The 12,746-nt window shown below is 40.9% G+C and overlaps 1 protein-coding gene across 1 annotated transcript in view; it reads left to right on the top strand.

The window, feature by feature from the left end:
• The window catches only part of LOC137615243 (excitatory amino acid transporter 3-like), a 1,014,688-nt gene that overhangs the window by 352,981 nt on the left and 648,961 nt on the right, over positions 1 to 12,746 (top strand). The gene's annotated exons all lie outside the window — the stretch shown is intronic.

Genomic DNA, 12,746 nt, shown 5'->3' with positions numbered 1-12,746 from the left:
TCTTGTTGTCTCTCGTCGCAAAGAGGTCTACCTGCAGTTCCGGAACTTGACGTAAGATGAAGGAGAACGATCCTGCGTCTAGGGATCATTGTGACTCTATCGGTGTGAACCTGGATAGAGCGTCCGCCGTCACGTTGCGAACTCCTTGAAGGTGAACTGCTGACAAGTACCATTTCTTCTTTTCCGCTAGCCGGAAGATGGCCAACATCACTTGGTTAAGTGAAGGTGACCTCGATCCTTGTCAATTCAGGCATGTCACTATCACCTCGCTGTCTAGTATCAACCTTATGTAGATCGAGCGGCGAGGGGAGACTTTCTTCAAGGTAAGAATTACTGCCATGGCTTCCAGAAAGTTTATGTGAAATTTCTTGAATAGATTGGACCTCCCCATCCCTCCTTCGAGGCGTCTGTGTGAATAGTCATAGAGGGGGGAGGTGGCTGGAGAAGCACTGACTTCTTCAGTTGTTTGACTTGGGACCATGGCCTGAGAAGCGTACGTAGACGAGGCGGTACTGGCCTTATCAGATCTCTTCGCGCGTTTGATGCATAATTCCTTCAAACTCCGGTTGCATCCTTTATCTGTGCTCTTAGCACTGGGTCTGTTTCTGAGGCAAACTGGAGAGAACCCAGCACTCTCTCCTGTTCGCGTCTTGATATTCTTTCGGAATCCAGAAGTCTCTTGACAGAACCTGCTATTTCCTTCCTCTTCTTCGCGGGGATTGAGAGTTGGTGTGACACTAGGTCCCAGTGGATTCCCAGCCACTGGAACTTTTGAGATGGAGAAAGCCGAGACTTTTTTCTGTTGATCTTGAAGCCTAGATGTTCTAGGAACTGGATCACCTGTAGGGAAGCTTGCATACATTCTATCTTGGATGCTGCCCACACCAGCCAGTCGTCCAGGTAGGCTACTACTTGGATTCCTTTTAGGTGTAATTGTTTGAGAGCTGCGCTCGCAAGCTTCGTGAAGATCCTTGGGGCTATGTTTAGCCCGAATGGCATGGCTCTGAAGGCGTAGAGTCTTCGATGTAGCTTGAATCCTATGTAGGGGGAGAGTCGACGACTGATTGGAATGTGCCAATAAGCGTCTGACAAGTCTATGGAGACGGTAAATGCCCGCTTGGGCAGTAAGGTCCTTATGTGTCGCAGTGTTAGCATCTTGAACTTGCTGTTCACTATGAACTTGTTGAGTGGCGACAAGTTCAGAATGACTGAGAGTTTTTCTGAGTCCTTCTTGGGAACACAAAAAAGCATCCCTTGGAATTTGATGGACTTTACCCTTCGGATTACTCTTTTCTTCAAGAGTTCTCGAATGTACTCTTCCAGAACGGGGGTGGAGTGTTGGAAAAATCGTGGGCACAGAGGTAGAGTGCTGTGCCAGCTCCAACCCAGTCCATTCTTGAGTAGGCTTTGGGCCCAGGGATCGAAGGTCCAACGATCCCGAAAAAGATGGAGTCTCCCTCCTACCGGTAGCATTTCACTTTGGTTGCTGTTGACCTGAGGCCTTGCCTCCTTGACCGCGACCTCCTCTAAATCCCCTTCCCCTTAAGGGGCGTCTAGACGAACCTCTGGCTGATCCTCTAGCTCTTGCTCGATAGGTAGTAGACTACCCTTCGAATGCTGGGTTAAATGCCCGGAGACTGTGTAGTCACGGCTTGGGGTATCCAATGGTACGTGGCCAGGGTTTGTGCCACCATCTGGGGCACTGCGGTCAAAGGGAGTTGTTGCTGCTGCTGTCTGAATGGCTTGGCTGGCCGAGAGGGTAGCCTAGCCTTCTTAGTCTTCCTCTTTGGTTGGGGACCCTCATCTGGGAAAGACTTTATTTTAAGAGATAGGCCCCACTTCTGGAGGTTTCTATTCTCCACGGCGGCCTTATCCACTACCTCCTTGACCGCCTTGGGGTCACTTGCCATCGTCTCCAGAGTCGTTTGCAGAGACATTGAGGCGGCAAGTCTTTCTTTTGTCTCTTGCTCCCTATGCAAAAGAAAGTCAGACAGCTTCGGAAGGTCTTCACCGAACTGACGTCCGGCAATATCGGCCTCCAACTTCCCAACTGAGAAGGTAAGATGGACGTCCTTCCAGTCTTTCTGGTCCATGGGTAAGGTCAAGGATAGGGGTTTACACTCCTCCAGGGAGGGGCATGGTTTATCTGCCTCGACCGCTTTCAAGACAGTCTTAAACCCTTTTTGCATGAAGGGAAAGGCTCTAGAAGGAGAGGCCACAAAGGAAGGGTGCTTCTTACTCAAAGCAGGTACCTTTGAGTTTGTGAAGCCCCTCTCTTTCATCGAGCTTGACAGCAAGGCTTGAGCTTTAGCATGGTCAAAAACTATGACCTCCTTCGGCTCCGTCTCTTCCTTTGAGGCTGGTTCCTTCCTTAGGCGGACATAGCAGTCCGGATACGACTCCTTGCTGGGCCAGAATTCCACCTCCTCGAGGGGGACTGAGCCCAATCTCTCCGAGGTGACGATCTTTCCCGTCGTCATAGGCATGTGCTCGGCATACCTCCAAGGGTTGGCATCCGAGCATAAGGGAAGGTCCTTCACGTTGAGCTTCTTCTGGGGCCCACGTGATGCTGCAAGTCTTCATTGCAGCTGCCTTCTCATTATTTTCCTTCTGCATCTGTTGGATCATCCCAACGATGGAAGAAAGGGTCTTTCCCAGATCCTCTGGGAGAGCGGACGATGTTGAGGGAATAGGTTCAGGGGCCTGATCCGGGGTAGCCGACTCCTCGTCGAATTCCTCCTCTTCATTGTCTGGAGCCTGGGTCAGCTCCTCTTCCTGGTCTTCTGCCAGAAGGTCTTTTTCAGTGTACTCGGACACCTCCGACATCCTATCGTCCAGTTGGATGTCTTGCAGGGCGTCCGCGACTTCAGCATCTCCGCTTGAGGCTGGGGAATCACTGCATCTGCTGATGCTTTGGGGAAAAGGTAAGCCCTCATCTTCTCGCTTGGAAGATAGGGGCCAGAAGTGTTCTTCTGGAAGCCCCTTACCCAGGTTCGAAGCTTCTCCCTTGCTGCGTCCCTTGACTCCGTCGTCGGTAATCAGGTTTGTGCAAATAGTACATACCTGCGGGTCCCAATACCGGAGATCACCTTTGGAGACTGCGCATGCTGCGTGCCTCTTACACAAGTCATGTCCACAGAAGTTCTTGCTGCGGACGTTGCAGAATAAACTCCCACACTTCAGATGGTCCTCCTGTAAAGAGAAGAAAATTCCATGAGTATCAAGTGAACAACATATCACTGGATAACTAATGTTAAGTAAACATAGCTTAAAGTAACTAAGCTAGAAAGGAAAGAAGGAAAGACACACACTTGTATTTCCTGCCCAGTCAATTGCTGTAACCTTCCAGATAATAAAATTTCATGGTTATTCTATTCTAGAGTAACCAATAAGGTATTTCCAGAAGAAAATAGGTGTAGCTCACACCAAAATAAGTAATTTTAAAATACTGGATAGTTAGTAAAGAAAGAACTCGCTTTCTTTATCTGTATGGTTTCACCAAAAGGCTGTACAATACAACACAAGAGTGTTAGAAAAACTTAGTGTTGTAATATATTCTATACCATAGTTTTCTCCATGCAGTATATCCTATACTGTAAAAATACTGGCTACAGTATATAAAATAATGTGCCGGCCGGCACGTACCTTAAATTAGTTCCAAAGTATACTACTTTTAGACTATTGGGTGGAAGAGCGCTGGTTCAAATATGTGTGCTGGCCGGCAGTGGCTGCCGGCCGGCAACTAAAATGATAGCACCCGGCTGCCGGCCGCTAATCATGGCGGCCGGCAGATCTATGGTGTGCTTCTATTGCCGGCTGGCAAGGGTATACTACCAAACCGGCCGGCAGCAAAAAAAAACAGAGAACTTCCAACTGCCCGGCTGCCGGCCTGAGTGGCCGGCAGCCGGGCTAGGGTACAAACACTAGAAGAAAAACGGGATGGATGCCGGGATAAGAGTGCAAATAAGGAAGGGGAGAATGTAAATTCAGGCTTCCGTTTATCCAATGCTGCCTGGCTCTACAGACATACATGGATGAGAGACCAAGGGAGGTCTGGGGAACACTCTAAAGAAGAAGGTCTTTGCCGGCTGGCACACACTGCCGGCCGGCAAGGGACTGAGTCAACTCCACAGCCTAACCTATGCTAGGTACAGATGTAGAATGACGGACAGATATGTAATGGCTAGGCCATCACTAAGGAAAGAGGGGGAAGGGGGAAAGAGGGGGAAGGGGGAAAGAGGGGGAAGGGGGAAAGAGGGTCCTGCAAACTCTGCTCTAGTAAAAGATCACCCCGCAGCCAAGAAAGCTCATCTTAGCCTAGGGGGAATCCTAGGAGGGAGGCCGGCAATACTTGCCATCTCCCTCGGAACTAAAGCAAGGTTGGTGTTGTTATTCACAGGAAAGAAGGATCTCTTCCTTCACACCGAGAACAAACACACTGGACTAGTCTGCTAGATCACAAAAAGAAGGAATCATCTCGTACAGAAACCTTCAAAAGTGGTCTAAGGAGGCTAAGCCTCCTGTGTCTGCTCTAGACCTAGCAAAGGAATCTCATTCTCTATGCTAGAAAGAAACAGACCCAGACTAAGAACTCTGATGTCCTGCCCCCTCCTGAAGCCAGACTTACTGGAAACAGGAAAGAACAGAAACACCCTAATATAGTTATATCTAAATGTTAATTCAGATAAACCATTAGGGTTAAGCCCAAGGCTTAAACAGAGGGAAAAGGGATTGCACTTATTCTCCGAGGAGAAGAGAGCAACCGGGGAGTGTGAGAAAGTATACTAGGGCCCCATAGGCAACTAGCCTAAGCGCGAAGAGAATTGATTACCTAAATCACCGAAACACTCTCATATACTATCTTGGAAGAAATATCAACAATATCTTATATGTATAAAACTGCCTAAAGCTTCAATAAAATTTTAAAACACTCGGAAATCTGAATATCATGCATGAAAGTACTAGGGCCAAACGTCTAGGCTACAAAGCCTAGTGTAGGCCAGGATCGGTAAAACATTCGCCGAAACGGAAATACTAATAGCATCATATAAAGAATTCCTATGTAGAGCTAAATAGCTAAAATTATTAAAGCATAACGGCCGGGAACGTCGCTCTGGCTAACTAAATGACTCACGCATGGCGAGGTACAGCGTCCAGGACGCCTCCGGTAGGCAACAGCTCTTGTAACGAAAATATCGCTATCGAAATATCTTAAAATCACCAAGAGCTTACATTTATACATAAAAGAGATAAGTGGTACCTCTACATACGAATTTAATTCGTTCCACAACCGACTTCGTATGTAGAAAATGTTCGGATATAGAAACGAATTTTCCCATAAGAATACTTGGTAATTCATTTAATTCGTTCCTCAGCCTAAAAACCTATAATAAATCCTTAATAAATGGCTACACATAATTACACATAACAATAACATAACTGCATAATATGAAAGAAGCATGCAAAAAAGATAATTAAAAAGAAATAATAAATAAAAAATGTGTTTTATTGCCACTTTACCTTAGAGACAGGCCAACGCAGGTGTAGGATTTGCTACGCCAGGAGGAGACGGACGATGGGCGAGAAGGTAGACATGGTGTTAACATGTTCTTTAAATAAATACTCTCTCTCTCTTTCCTCTTCGAGTTGTATCTGTGTGCCGGTGAGTGAATACACTTGTGAGTCCCTAAAAATATCCTGATTTAACGCGGATAACAAAAGGCTATCGAGTGCAATATAGCTACAAGTTTTCGTGAATAGTCGGTGATTAGTTTGAGGGCAGAAAAGTGGGATAAAACGTCAGCATAGGATAGTTATCTTGTGAATTAATAAAAATCTGATCAAGATGGCACTGTATAACACAGGCAACTCGTGGAGAGACATCGCTGGAGTCAGCAAAAGCAAATTCCACGAGTTGGCGAAACAGGAGCTCGACCGTCTGATAACAGAGGTCACTAGTAACTCCAACCAGTGTGACGGAAAAATATTCGCAGACATATTGAAACAATATGATCCAATAAACTGGAACAAATCTGCGGAAAACATCAGCAAAATAATAGAAGAAATTCCAAAGAAGATCCAAGTGATAAAGAGACTTATAAAGAAAGTCTACATCAATCAACACATTCCATCAAAGAACAATAAGAAGTCCAATATGGTGAATATGCTGATTGATGCATTGGGAAAAAGAATGCCAAAATGGTGTAATACATGTAAGATATGGTATTCCATTAATAATCTTCAACAACTAATTAGAAAATGTGATGCCTGCCATCTTCCAACACACCCTACATGTGCTGAAATACAGCAAAAAAAGAAAAAAAAATAAGAGACATAAAGGTATTCTGCTCAACATGCTTAGTCTGGATAGAAAATATAATTAAGTGGAGACTAAATCTGCAAATAGTTGAAGAAGAAGAAGAAGAAGAAGAAGAAACAGGATATGTGTAAGGATTCAGAGGAAATCATTGATATAACTTATGATGCCATCCAACAACATACTTATGAAGAAATAAATTATCAGATGGAAACAAATAATAGACCTAAGAGAGACTACCCAGACCTACATAATTTTAGGGAAGAGCAAGAACAAGAAAAAAAAAGAAAAGAAAGATATAGTCTGCAATATGCTGAAAAGAGGGAATTGCAGATTTGGCGAAAGATGCTACTACAAGCATCCAAAGATATGCCATGATTATGAAATATATGGTAAATGTGCGTATTTAGACGGATATGGAGACGAATGCAGAGATCTCCATCCAAAAATATGCAAAAACCTAAAAGAAGGAAAAGGATGCAGTTTCAACAAAAAATGTCGATATATGCATCCTGCAACCATGAAGGAGAGTAAGAAAACTCAGCAAACTAAAAAGAAAAATGAAACAAAAAAAGAAACAAAAAAGCAGGCCGCGTATATACCGCGCTATGCACCAAAAACCCCAAGATATGAGGCCTTTCAACCCAAATCTGCACATGTAGAGCCCAACTACAAAGAATGCATCTATAATGCCAGGGGTTGGTGCAGATATGGGGATAATTGCAGGTATACACACAAAAATATATATGAAGGCGAAAGAATAAATATAATAGAAAAGTTGGATTTTTTAATGGCAGAATTCCGGGAAATGAAGAAAAGAACATCATATCAGAACAGGAAGGAAGCATGGGAGAATCCATATTATTACCAATATTAAATAATGGGGATGAAACACAAACCATAATAGTGATGAATGCACAGGGTTTAGTCACGGGTAACTCTAAAAGGAAAATGGAGTTCTTAGAAGAACTAACCCAAATTGAAAAAATAGATATAGACTGGCAGTGATGACCAGATAAAGGGTTTCCAAACTTATAGATCTGACAGAACAAATAGGAATCAAGGGGGAACCGCAATATATGGAAGAGACATAAATCAAGGAAAAGTCTGTGAAAAATACAGCAACACAGAATGTGAATTTGAATTTGAAAAACTAGTGAATATTGTAGTTTACAAACCCCCAAATACTAAGGAGTTTGACATAATAATAGAAAAAATAGATGATATATGTAGAAACCATAAAGACTGGAATATACTCTTATCCGGAGATTTTAACTTTCCTTTCATGGATTGGAAAGAACGGATAGAAGAAAGTGGTTGTATGTATACATATAAGAAAGAGTAATAGTAGCGGAGAAGATAAGAGGCAATTTGAAAAGCTTCAAGATATGTTATTAGAACGTAATATTCAACAAATAAACCCCATTCCAACAAGAAAGGAAAATGTCCTAGATCTAGTATTTGTGAATGAGGTGAATTATGTTAAAGAAATAATAGTGTATAACACGGGCATTTCAGACCATAATGTCATAGAATTAATAGTCCATTCCAAAGCAAATGATCACAGAATTAATCAAAGCACAAAACATTGGGAAGGATATGGAAAATATAATTTTTATAGTAAGAATATAAAATGGTCAGAAATAAATGAAGAACTGAATAAAGAATGGAAAAATGTGTTTGTAAGTGATAATATACAGGTAAATATGGACATACTGTACAAAATACTGGAGAAAATTGTTGAAAAATATGTACCGAAGAAAAACAATAAACAAAAGACATGCATACCAAGAGAAAGAAGGATCTTATTTCAAAAAATTAGAAAGTGGAAGAAAAATCTTGCAAAAGAAAAAAATGTGTGGAAAATGATGGAAATAAAATGTAAGATAGAAAATGCAGAACAAAAGATTATACAGTCAAAAGAAAATGAGAAAAGGGACTTAGAAGAAAGGACACTTCAAAATATAAAAAAAAAAAACCCAAAGTACTTTACTCCTATGCAAAAAAGATGAATAAAGGGAGATTAGAAATAGGCCCTCTAAGAATTGAAGGATGGCTAATGAATAAAAAAAAGGAAATATGCAACATATTAGCAGAAAAATATAAGAGTGAGTTCACGCCAAGAATTGCGAATGAGGATAATTAAACAGAAATGAGAGAAGAAAATGTTGAATATCTAACGGATATAGATATTAATGAAGCAGATATTGTCAAGGATATAAACGAAATTAAAAATGGATCAGTAGCCGGACCAGATGGAGTTCCAGCGATTTTGTTAAAAAAAAACTGCAAACACTATCGCGAAGCCGCTTGCAATACTGCTAAGACAAAGTGTAGATATGAGCGAGATATAGCCTATGTTAAACATAAACTAGCTTATATAACCCCTATCTTCAAAAGTGGATCAAGACTAGAGGCAAGCAATTATAGACCTGTTAGTCTAACATCACATATTATGAAAGTGTATGAGAGGGTAATAAAAAAGAAAATAATGGATCATTTGGTTAAAAATAATTTAATATAGGTCAACACGGTTTTGTGCCCGGAAAAAGTACACAAACCCAACTGATAGCACACTATGAAAACATATACAAAAATATGATAAGTGAAAAAGACACAGATGTGATCTATCTAGATTTTGCAAAAGCCTTTGACAAGGTAGACCATAATATATTAGAGAAAAAAATGAGAAAGCACAATATTGTGGGAAAGATAGGAAAAGGGGTAAAAGAATTCCTGCAAAACAGAAAACAGATAGTGGTTGCAAATGACGAGAAATCGGATGAAGCTCAGGTAATATCTGACGTGCCACAAGGTACGGTTTTAGCTGTACTGCTGTTTATTATTATGATCTCAGACATAGACTGTGATGTTAAAAACTCTGTAGTGAGAAGTTTCGCCGATGACACAAGAATAAGTAGAGAAATTACGTGTGATGAAGATAGGAACTCACTACAAAGAGATCTAAACAAAATATATGAATGGGCGGAGATAAATAGGATGGTATTTAACTCCGATAAATTCGAATCAATGAATTATGGAAACAGAGAAGGAATGGTATATGCATACAAGGGACCTAATAACGAGACAATCACAAACAAGGAAGCAATTAAAGACCTTGGTGTAATGTTAAATAGGAATATGTTATGCAACGACCAAATAGCAACACTGTTGGCTAAATGTAAAGCAAAAATGGGAATGTTATTCAGACACTTTTTAACAAGAAAAGCTGAACACATGATTATGCTTTATAAAACTTATGTACGTAGTACACTCGAGTACTGCAATGTGATATGGTACCCACACTACCAAAAGGATATTGCACAAATAGAGAGTGTACAAAGGTCCTATACTGCTAGAATAGAAGAAGTTAAGGACCTTGACTACTGGGAAAGACTGCAAATTTTAAAACTATACAGTCTAGAAAGGAGAAGAGAACGCTACATGATAATACAAGCATGAAAGCAAATAGAAGGAATTACTGAAAACGTCATGGAGCTAAAAATATCAGAAAGAGCAAGCCGAGGTAGATTAATAGTGCCAAAAAATATACTAGGAAAACTTAGGAAGGCGCACAGGACATTAATCCACTACGCACCAGCATCGATAATGCAGCGACTATTTAATGTGCTGCCAGCTCATCTAAGAAACATATCAGGAGTGAGTGTAGATGTGTTTAAGAATAAGCTCGATAAATACCTAAGATGCATCCCAGACCATCCAAGACTGAAGATGCAAAATACACCGGAAGATGCATTAGCAACTCTGGTGGATATACGAGGTGCCTCACACTGAGGGACCTGGTGGAACCCAAACAAAAAATAAGGTAAGGCTCTCTCTCTCTCTCTCTCTCTCTCTCTCTCTCTCTCTCTCTCTCTCTCTCTCTCTCTCTCTCTCTCTCTCTCTTCTTCTTCTTCTTCTTCTTCTTCTTCTTCACTGTTAGAGATGTCTATTAATTTTTTTTGAGAGAGAGAGAGAGAGAGAGAGAGAGAGAGAGAGAGAGAGAGAGAGAGAGAGAGAGAGAGAGAGAGAGAGAGAGAGAGATTAAACAAAAATGAGAGATTAAACAAAAATGTGTTGTGTACATATGATTTTTAACAGCGTTAACGAGTTGAAAGACAGTTAAATGTAACTAAAAAAATAATATCAGCGAATCTGAATTCCTTTTTAACTAAAACAAATATTGATGCAAACACACTCGTGTGCGTATGCAGCGCACACGCACGAGGAGACACGATCGGCGAGGAGTAGAGATGGTGACTGCGATAACACACCGTAACTCACACTACGGAAATTTTAATCTAAGTTAGCTTATTTATTTTTTTTTTAAATTTTTATATTTCATAATTTTTACATTTTTTTTATTTTGATTTTTTATTTTCATCACTTTCAGTGACGAGTTACGGTATGTTATCGCAGTCACCATCTCTACCTCCTCCCCGACCGTCTCTCTTACTGCTTAGCAATTCTTGCACCTGTGTGTGTGTGTTTGTGCATACGCACACGAGTGTGTTTGTATCAATATTTGTTTTAGTTAATAAAGGAATTCAGATTAGCTGTTATTACTTTCTTAGTTACATTTAATTGTTTTTCAACTCGTTGACGCTGTTAAAAATCATATGTACTCTAAACACATTTTTGTTTAATCTCTCTCTCTCTCTCTCTCTCTCTCTCTCTCTCTCTCGGTAAAAAAAATAATAGACGTATCTAACACTATAACAGTGAAGAAGAACGAGAGAGAGAGAGAGAGAGAGAGAGAGAGAGAGAGAGAGAGAGAGAGAGAGAGAGAGAGAGAGAGAGAGTAATGCTATGTTTAGAGAGAAACAGAAAAAGAGAGAAGTCTTATTTAAAAGAGCTTGTTAATGCTATCTTGGTTTTCTTTGCTTCACTTTTTTCTTTCTTTCTGTTCATCACGCTGGCCCTTCTCACAAATGATCGTTGCCAACAATCTCTTTGTCCTTTATCCCTATCAACAAAAGGCGTTCTATCTCTTCCAGGGTATTGCTACGATGTCTTGTAATAATGGTAATCCCCTTCGATGGTTATTTGCTTTAATGGCTGCCTTCAGCTTGATGATCCTCGAGATCATAGGCCTATTCCGGCCATATTGTTTAGCCATACAGTATCACTCACATGCACACTGCTCTCATGTTTTTCTATAATTTCTTGCTTCAATTCTAATGAAAGAATTGCCTTCTTCCTGTACTGAAACTTAGCTTCTTAGGCACCATGATTATAGGTAAAATCAAAAAGGAAGTGTGAGAAAAGGAAGAAAATAAGCATTGTTAATAACAGACCAAACAGAGGACAACCACACGATACACACAAGAACAGAGAACTGAGCACTCAACGCTCAATGGCGTAATGTTTACTTCGTATGTTGGAGCAACACTTCGGATGTCGAGGCACAAATTTGGTCGAATTTTACTTCGTATGTTGGAAAATTCGTATGTTGGGACATTCGTATGTAGAGGTACCACTGTAATACTCAACTTTCCGGAGGCAGAAGAGGCTGGAGAAAGCATCATGAGATTGAAAATAATCCAAGATAAGCGAGTAACACAGGGAAAACACCGAGTTGTTGAGCTACGCAAAAAGGAATACAGATGGCGCCGTCGGCGGCGCTATGCACGCATTCGAAGCGAGATAGGAGAGGTGAGTTGCTAGCGGCTCTCCTTTCTTTCTCGTTTTTCGTTTTCTTGCCACTTGACCCCTTCGAAGTGTTAATTCTGTTCGGGGTGCAGATTGCTATGTGGCGTGTCAAGAATACGTCCTCTGATATTACGCGATAGCCCTGGTTCATTTAATATGAGATATTCGCTCCAGGAGTTAGAATTCTGGGTACCTTAAGGTAAATTCTCTGGGAATATCACCGTAGTCAAATATACCCAAGGAAGCTACCCTATAGGAACTTCCATCAGGACGACATGGCCTGAGCCCAAAAATATACATATATAATTAGTGTGTATGTGAACGAGTTTTGTCTGTGGTGTCGGAGATGGAATATTTTGTGGGAATAAAATTTGTTACAAGCATTGATATTAGCAATTATAGTATGCCTTAAATCGTGTATTATTTAGCTAAGGAAGCTATCAGGATAATTTTTAAAGGATGTTCCTCTCTTTAGCTTCAAGGTTCTCTGGGGGTGTTGAGGAGCTATTGTTATGTTTATTTGGAAGAATATAATCAATTTACATTTGAACTTTCTATTTAGCTCTCATCTCATTTACAGATTTTAATGGCGTGGAAGGTAATAGATTGTTTTTCTGGTTAAATTAGAGTCATAAGTTTATGAAACGTATTAGAATTGTTTTCAACCCAAAGGTAAATCATGGCTTTCAAAGATGTTCATCGGTCTCAAATTTAACATTGTTTAGATGCTGTCATTGAAAGTCATCTCTTACCTACTCCAATCTTCAATCCGTTGAGA

This window comes from Palaemon carinicauda, chromosome 21, assembly GCF_036898095.1.
Source record: "Palaemon carinicauda isolate YSFRI2023 chromosome 21, ASM3689809v2, whole genome shotgun sequence".
In the NCBI taxonomy this organism is placed as follows: Eukaryota; Metazoa; Arthropoda; class Malacostraca; order Decapoda; family Palaemonidae; genus Palaemon; species Palaemon carinicauda.
The sequence above is the reverse complement of the archived record's forward strand: the minus strand, read 5'-3'. Positions and strand labels throughout refer to the sequence as shown.